The 9,284-nt window shown below is 42.1% G+C and overlaps 1 pseudogene; it reads right to left on the bottom strand.

Moving 5' to 3' along the window:
• Window positions 1–5,498: 5,498 nt before the first annotated feature.
• LOC123153028 (U-box domain-containing protein 21-like) lies at window positions 5,499–8,790 on the bottom strand (annotated as a pseudogene).
• Window positions 8,791–9,284: the final 494 nt, after the last annotated feature.

Here is a 9,284-nt window from a genome sequence, read left to right as displayed (position 1 = left end):
GCTAGCTAACACAATATATGAAACACCTAAATTAACCCCCCAAAACCCCCAAACCCCCCCCCTTCAAAAAAAAACAAAAACTCCAGCCACAGAAATGCTGACGCGTGGATGCCTATTGGGTCCGGTTGGTGTCACCAAGCGGGACCAAAGGGTCTCCTGCCTGGGCTCCGCGCACAGGCCACGTGGAGGCCCATCAGTCCCGGTTCTGGATTGAACCGAGACTAAAGGGGCAGGGCATTAGTACCGACCCTTTAGTCCCGATTCAGGAACCGGGATAAAAGGCCCTTACGAACCGGGACAACAGGCCCTTCTTCTACCAGTGTTGGCTCCTGCTGGAACTTGGATTTATATTCAGGTGGATAATAATTAGCATTTCAAATAACTACATATTGCAGGCATGTCCACACCTGCTGCATCTGCCCTTCAGGCTGAAGCTTTAGCTCTTCTTGCTACAAAATTGGCTATGTTATCTAGATACAAGAACCCCAGTATTTCACAGATTGTCAGGTCTTGGCTCATGCGACTTCTACCAACAACATATTATCTACCATAGATCATTGGGAGATCAGGCCGCAGTTGGCGACAATACAAGCTTCCTCTTCTTTTCAAGCAAATAGAGTCAATCACATCTCCAGAAGCTTGAATGTTAAAGCTCATCATTTAGCTAGATTAGCTACAAGAATTAACTCTACATCTCTAGCTATCAGATGCCTATGTCAGGATGTAGGTCTTTGTGCAAGCAGAGATATCCTCTCCGATCTTTCTGTGAATCTTTTCACAATTCTTTCTGTAAAGTGTTGCTGAGTTCAATAAAGTCTTCCTGATGAAAAAAATACCACCGTTTTTTTAAAGATAAATACTACAGTTTTTATTGGTGGCCAAATAGGTCACAGTAATTAAAACTACAGTAACTAGAAAAACTATGGTACTCTCTCCTGTCTTTTTTAGTTCGCATATAAGATTTATCTAAAGTCAAACCTTGTGAACTTTGACCAAGTTTATAGAAAAAAATACCAACATTCGGAATGTGAAATCAACAACATTAGATGCGTCATGACTTTAGTTTTCATATTATATAAACTTAGCATTGTAGATGTTAATATTTTTTCATATAAATATGGTCAAACTTTATGAAGTTTGACTTTAGACAATTCTTATATGCAAAGTAAAAAAGGACTGGAGAGAGTATTATCAAAATACTTTCCTATCAAGCCTGGTGTTAGTTTGCATGTGGTGTTTCATTGTTTTCATTTCGACGGAAATGCGCACATGATCATGATTACTACTCCCTCCGTTCCTAAATATTTGTCTTTTTAGACATTTTAAATGGACTACCACATACGGATGTATATAGACATATCTTAGAGTATAGATTCACTCATTTTGCTCCGTATGTAGTCATTTATTAAAATATCTAGAAAGATAAATATTTAGGAACGGAGGAAGTATGTAGCATTTGATCCATACCATGGGACTGTGTAGACTGACTCACGTAGTTCTTGTAGAGCACCAAGCACTTTAATCACGAATTCGCGATACAACTGGAGGAAACTGAGACCGGTAAGAGCAAGGGAAGAGAAGGGGATCGGCTACCTTCACCTTTCTTTTTGATGTAAAGAACGGGCTACCTTTACCACGTGTGAAGAACTATTTTTTGGACAAAGGGCGTGATTTCTTAATCCAAAATGTAGCAACGAGTGGGTACAATATCATGACAAGCGACAGCCGATCTCTGCATAATTAAGATGCATACAACCAAGCTTCAACGGTCTAACACAAGTAAATAAAAATTGACATACTCCCTCCAGTCCTTTTTAGTTCGCATATAAGATTTGACTGAAGTCAAGCCTCGTAAAGTTTGACCAACTTTGTAAAAAAAAGTGTCAGCATTCATAATCCGAAATCAATACCACTAGATGTGTCATGGCTTAAAGTTTCATATTATATAACTTTAGCATGGCAGATGTTGATATTTTTTCATATAAATACGGCCAAACTTTGTGAAATTTGACTTCAGATAATTCTAATATGCAGAGTAAAAAAGACCGGAGGAAGTATTAGCAACAATAGAGTCAGATAACTGGCACTATACCTATGTCGAAGAAGGTGGTGGACCGATCCGAAGATTATACTGCCATCCATGTTGAGTAAAAACCATAGTCACCCGCCCCAACCGCACACCATCTTAAACAATGGTTCTTAGTTCGTTGGATGTAGCATAGACCATGTACGGAACGAATGCATACAACGGAATATAATCTACTCACCCGTTCCTAAATATAAGTCCTTTTAACGATTCCAATATGAAGTGCTACATAAACATGCCCTGGATATGTGTGCCGTGTAGTAAATCCAGTTTTTCTTAATTATCACGTGCTGATGCGCATTGATACAAATTCCATATAGGATAGACTAAAGAAACCTTTCCTAGAAGTAAAAGGAGTTTATAGAACATTCGGCCATGTAAGCAGATACTCCCTCCGTCTCAACATAAGTGTCTCGAGTTTGTACTAACTCTAGTACAAAGTTATACTAAGCTTGAGACACTTATTTTGGGACGGAAAAAGTATTTCATAAAACCAGGGCATGATTTAGGACCTGATTATAATGCGTGTCTGAATGCTCCGCTTGTAAGTTGTAACAGTTAACTGTCTGCTGCTAATAAGTATCTGGATTTGAGGCTCTGGGGACAGATATTTTCATGCATTTCTGACACGCAACAATATTAAAAATTGCAGGACCGAATCCCCGGAGAACCCGAGATGGAGAAAATAATGAGATCAATGGAGGTAGGTTATTTTGGCTGTGGTATGTGTAACTATATCCAAGAATATACGAAGCTAGAAATCAGAAATTCAATTTGGCTCCCGGGAGCACATGCTCTCGGGCCCAAAAATAATTTTTCAAATGTCAAAAAAATCAAGACAAACTTTTTATGTGATCTTAGCCATATACAAATGCTACCTGCAAATTTTGAGGCAAAAAGGTTAAGCATTTTGGCCTGTGCAAAAAAACAAGTTGAAGACAAAATGTCACCCCAAATTTTCTTTTTCACCGACGAAACATTGCTGCTCTTTTTCGCATGAAATTTATCAAGCATGCTTGTGACACTAACATGAACATCTACAAAAAGTTTCAGAATTTTTTGCTTGTTTTTTGAATTTACCGTCCCGAAATTACACTATTGTTGATGACAGGGCATGCTGGGAGCCCCAAACATGAAGATGTACTCCAGGGACGATCTGATGAAGAACAACTTTGGCGTTGAGGGTGATGAGGATGATGAAGATGACAATGAAGACGACGATAGCTTACCCAAGAACTTAGTATGTTACCATAGGTTACCCAAATATGTTACTATGGTTGGCTCCTCACAGTTCTCCGTAACTTCTCAGCCAAATATTTTTATTTGGACTGCTGAGGGTTAATCGTATTTCCTCTGCTCCTTCCAGGGAAACATTCTAAAAAACAAGGGTCCGCAAAAGAACGACCTGAAGCAACAGGTCGTGAAACAGATAAAGGATACCGGCAAGAAACTGAAAGGGCATGTGAGTAAGGTGTCCAAGGTGGTGAAGAATTGGTGGAAGGGGAAGAAGAAGCCTGCAAAGTCCAGCAAAAGCGAGCTATGAAGAGTTGAAGGCATACCGAAGGATCTCAAAGTGGTTCAGTAAATCAACCTTCAGTCTACTAGAACTTGGCTAGAGGACAGCTACATAAATGTGTACAATGATTTTAAGACGCTTTTAGTGTACATTAGTTGAATGCCCGTGCGTTGCCACGGGACTTGAAAAAAGTGTACATCAATCGTTATTCTAATTCAGAAGTGCATGTCAAACATGATGAAGATTGATCGATATAACAGCAACTCCAATTCTTTCTCCCGTTGCTTTCTCTATCATGTCTCTTTTTTTAACGTGAAATAGTAAGAGAGACCCCTAATGTATATTTTACAAATTAGAAGTGTGTCCACGAAAGTACCTTTCTACACCTGAGTTTATATGCTCCTGCTATGAACAGTAGAATAAATAAAATAGAAAAACATTTCAAAAAATTCTGAATTTTTCTTGTGACATACTTTAAGAAATGTTTGTTGTGCATGCAAAATTTCATCACGAAATCACATTGGTGGAGGTCGTCGCAAAAAAAACAAAATCAGAGCTCCAAAATGCGTTTGAAAGTAACATTTTCAGAGTATCGTTTTTGTTTTTTTTACCATGGCTTCCACCAATGTCATTTCATGAAGAAATTTTACATGCACAACAAACATTTCTTAAAGTATGCCACAAAAAAATTTCAATTTTTTTTGAAATGTTTTTCTATTTTATTTATTTTACTATTCATAGCAGGAGCATATGAGCTCAGGTGTAGAAACTCCACGTCCGTGTGTCCATAACTTCCTATGCCATCGTCTCTTTCACTACCTTCCTTGCATCTAAAAAAAGCGGCTTTCTCCTGGTCGTCCCTCCTCTCCACATCCATAGAATTCATCCATCTTTGCTCTATCATTGTCGTCAATTCAAATGTTGGTCATTTTGCCCTAACTATCGCTTGGCCACTTCTTCAAAACATTAGAAGATATATGAAATGGTGCATGTGTCAAGAGAAATAGTGGGTTGCGACAACAACATATAAACAAAGGGACATACAATCACCAACTCCCCTTGTATATCTCTAGTGGGGTAGCCACGTGTATAACCAATGTAACTTGGAACATGTATTGAACTAATATGTCTCCATCAAATATGAAGATATTTTCATGATTACGAACGCTCCAACGCCCTAGTATGATCACTTTGTTGAAGCAAGGTGAGTGTTGCCTTTGATATGCATGAACAAGTATGTCCATGAGTGACAGGCCCAGGTGCTTCTCCTGGTTGAGCCTCTATGGAAAAAGAGTGAGCGCAACACTGGATGAATACGTGCACACAGAATAGATTCCAAGCTCTCCACCATCATACTTGTATCCTTTCTCTAATTAAAAATAGTAAGGATACACAAATATGATAAGAGCACGTTTGTTGGCCTACTAAATAGGAGTAGTAAATATGGTGTTCAAGATTGACCTAATTCACAACGGGCATCATTTCTTCAGGGAGAAGGCAAGGGTACATATCTTGCTCCGTTATTCAAATGTTCACAACTAATTTTTTTTATGGACATCGTAATTAAAAATAGATTTTCTATCTTGCTATGCATGATCGATTTCCAAACGTGTAGAGAGAGGGACTGAACATGATTCAAGCCACAATACACATGATGACCCCAAAATTGGAGCATACTACTCAGAGAAAGAGGCATATAGGAGTTTATCAACATCATGATGACCACAAAAATAGACTTATGTTTCTCAACTCTTCATGGAATTCTGTAATGTGTGGATCACTTCAAAATCGTAAATAACACGAAATAACTTTCAAACTATGAGGATAAATAAACATGACAATGTTCAGTTCTCTTTTGTGCTGATCATTTTGTGTACGAGTATTCAGTTATGGGGTAAAAAAATCTAGTCATCCTGGAGTATGTTTTATCCACACATCCAATCTAGCTCCCAGTACAATCGAAACAACGGTGAAAGCAGACGCTAAAAATTCAGCATTCACACCGATCAAAATGGCCTCTTGAGCCCCTTGAAGTCCACCATCTCGATGCACTCTACGCTGCCCCTGAAACCATTGAGCAGCTTGAGCAGCTCGTTGGCCCGATCTTTGGTCACGCCGCCGCAGCCCACCTGGAGCAGCTTCTCGGAGGTGCCCACACGCAGCGCCTTATCGCAGCACGCGCCGGCGCCAGTGTCCGTGGCACGGCAGAGGCGCCAGAGCGTAGAGACGGCGGACCACGTGGCCATGTCGGACATGCACGCACGGACTCGAGGCCGGTGTGTTGGCACAGGACGCCGTCCAGCACGGCCAGTGCCTTCTCGCTCGTCCTCTTGTCAGCGTCCAGGACGAGCTCCACAACGACGAGCACTGCCCCTAGCTCGGCGAAGCGGGTGGCCGCGTGGTTGGCTGGTTGCTGCCGGAGACGAGGTAGACAGGTAGTAGGCCGTGACGAGCGCGGCCTTGGTGGCCTGCGGGGACATGGGTTTCCTGACGAGGCCGACGAGCGTGCTGCACACGCCGGGCCTCCTCGAGATGACGTCGACGGTGTGCCGGTCGGGGGACGAGGCGAGCTCTCGCGGGGAGAGCACCGAGACGAGGGTCTTGAGAGATGTCGGGTAGGCAATGTAGCGCCGGGCCTCCTCGTCGAGCCGGAAAAACACGGTAAGGGCCGCCAAGATCTTCCCAACGCGCCCAATACTGTGGCGCTGGTGCCATACACGGGCTCACCGGTGAGGCTCTAGAAAGCCGAGGCGAGCAGCTGCGAGGAACCGGCGGTTGCGGTCGCTCTCCTACCCGATAGCCCTGGCCCTGGCAGCCACTTGCTAGCAGGCCGCCGCATTCCCGCGCCTCGGGCCGGCGGACACGGCGGCGATTGCCTCGACGGCGGCGGCGGCGATTTTTCTCACGAGATCGAGAGAGGGGATGGATCAGGAGCGAGCGGTGGGGCAAACTAGTAGAGGATACATGGGACGTGGGACGGTAGTGGGTTGTGGTTGTTTTTTTTTTCTTCTTTTAATTGCACGAAGGAAGGCTTGCTTCTAGCGAAGGTGGGCTGCTCCTGCGATCTTTTTGCGCGCGGGGTCATACAGGTGGGGAGTCGAACTATCACGACGACTACAGATCACCTTTAATAATAGAGACTAGTAGAAAGGAGTGGGGTACGGTTGCTTTTTAGGATAGATCGAGGCCACAACAGAACGCCCACGTCGCCTGGCCCTGGGCGACCGACTAAGTAATTTTACCGGTGTCGGGATGTACCGGTGGACAATCCACCCTTCGTCGTTTTCATCAAGATCCGTGCAGGTTTTATACTCTATTTTCAGATATCAGACTACACATAGCAATATATGTACTAGTGTCAGATATTGTCAGCTTTTGCAGAAGAGAGAGAGTTAGAGTAGAGACAACCGTGCATGCATGCATGCATTCACTCACGGGATGGATACATATGATATGCATTTTATTTTCGTCCTCCTATTTTTAATGACTTATATCTTTTGAACCAAGTGTCCGTTACTAAAACTTTTTGTATATTTGAATTCGTGGAGACAAGATCTACAGAACAAGATCAATTTTGGATATGTTTGAAATATATTTTATTTTATATGTTTCAATTATCTTTGAAATCACTTTCATAAAACACTAAATTGTTTCACTATTTCATAAAAGTTTTTTCTAGTGTTTCGCCCATTTTCACAAACTGGAATATGGAACTCACAAAGACAAATATATATTTGATATAGTAGTAAAATAGAAGTTTATTATATTCTTAGTAATAAATTCAACACAATGAAGATTCTCATATTTCAAATAACTAATTTCACATATTTTGGCGCGGGGGAATATGCACCTTGACAAACACACTAAAAAACTTGAGTGAAATATGTGGACTGCAACTTAGACCTGTTTGAAATAGTCAATTCCACATATTTTAAATAACCTATTTCACTAATTTCTTATATTTATATTTTAACTATCTTTTGTTTTATTTCACTTTTATTCAAATAACTTATTTCACTCATTTCAGAAAACACACTGCACTCATTTACAAAATATAGATTTCACCCATTTCACTACTTTCAGAAAACTGATTTCACTCATTACAAAATATATCTGAGAAACTAATTTCACTTCGCATTTATGAAAAAAAATTGAAACATATTTCACTCAACAGAAATATCAGTATCACACAATGAAAAAGTCGTTTCACACCAAAAAGATATATTTCACTTTTTCAAATAACTCATTTCACTCATTTCAGAAAACACACTACAATCGCTCAATTGAAACACTATATTTCACTTGTTTCAAAAAACTGATTACACTCATTACAAAAGATAGATTTCACTAGTTTCAGTAAAACACATCACAGTTACTCCATTGAAGAAACAGTTTCATAAGCTAGAATGTGAAACTCACAAAGAAAACTATATTCAGAAAAGTGGTTTCAATCATTTCAATAACTGACATCAATCATTTCAAAAATTGTAATTTGAAATTAGTAAAATTAATATTTTGATGTGATTGAAATAGTAAAAATTAAACTAGTTTAAATATATTCAAGATTGGTCTCGTTATAAAGATCTTATGTTCAAGAATTTAAATATATGAAAATTTTAAATAATAGAACAATGCTGTAAAAAATATTGGTCATCTAAAATTGTAACAAAAAATAAATTGCATGGGTTTGTTTTTAAGAGAGGAGAGATGCTGCATGCATGCGTACATCCCATTGCAAAAAGTACTGCCTTTCCCTGACATGAATCCTACTAGTCTGACATTGATTTGACTATATACAAAAGATCATCTGTCTCAATACATGATTATACATATGGATGGGCCCCATTTATGCACAGATCACAAAGTATGTGGAGGGTGGATGCTATGCCGGTAGCTCCCGGCTCCGGTAAAAAGGAGTTTGCGCCTGGGCGACTCGGGCGGAACGTGGTTGCTAGCGCCGCCGCAGCTCCTTTCTACACACCTCGCCGCGTCGCTGCCGGAGGACGCCGCTGGCAAAGCTCACGCGGCCGACGGCGGCGGCGGGGCGCCTTCTCGCGACGGCCTCCGATCTGTAGGGCGGCAGCTTTGGGCGGCATGTCGGCGCGTGTCGGGACTCGGCTGGGTCGCGGCGACCGGCGACTGTTCTCGACGTCCTCCTGTGGGGCGTGGTGACGGCTACCGGTGGCATGGCGGCGAGGCTGTGCCGGAGGCGCGGGACCGGTGCAGCGCGACGGCCAGATCCATGCGCTTTGTGGTGGCAGTGCTCCTGCTAAGCATTGGAATTTGGCCATAGGGGCTCCTCGGTGGATTTTGGCCGTGGTGTTGTGGCCAGGTTGGCTATGGTGCCATGGTTCTTGCCTGGTGGACAGATCTGTCTTTCGTGCTTCAGATCTGGTCATGTCTACTTTTGGTCTATAGGCCTGGATAGGGCTCTCTTTGGCCAGATGGCACTCACCGGTGATGTGCTCCGCCGACGGTGTTGATCCATGATGATCACTTCGGTCAGGGGCGGCCTTATTGTGGATTGCGATGGCCACCGAAAGATCTTTGCGAGGATTACTCTCTTCAGATCCGGTGGTTTCGTTCGGCGAGCAAACGATGGACAACGACTTACGCAGAGGATATGATTGTACAGCGGCGAGCAGCTGCTAGGATTGTGGAAAAGCGGTGGCGACAACATAT

The sequence above is a fragment of the Triticum aestivum genome, chromosome 7A (genome assembly GCF_018294505.1).
Source record: "Triticum aestivum cultivar Chinese Spring chromosome 7A, IWGSC CS RefSeq v2.1, whole genome shotgun sequence".
Lineage (NCBI taxonomy): Eukaryota > Viridiplantae > Streptophyta > Magnoliopsida > Poales > Poaceae > Triticum > Triticum aestivum.
This window is presented reverse-complemented; position numbering and strand designations above follow the sequence as displayed.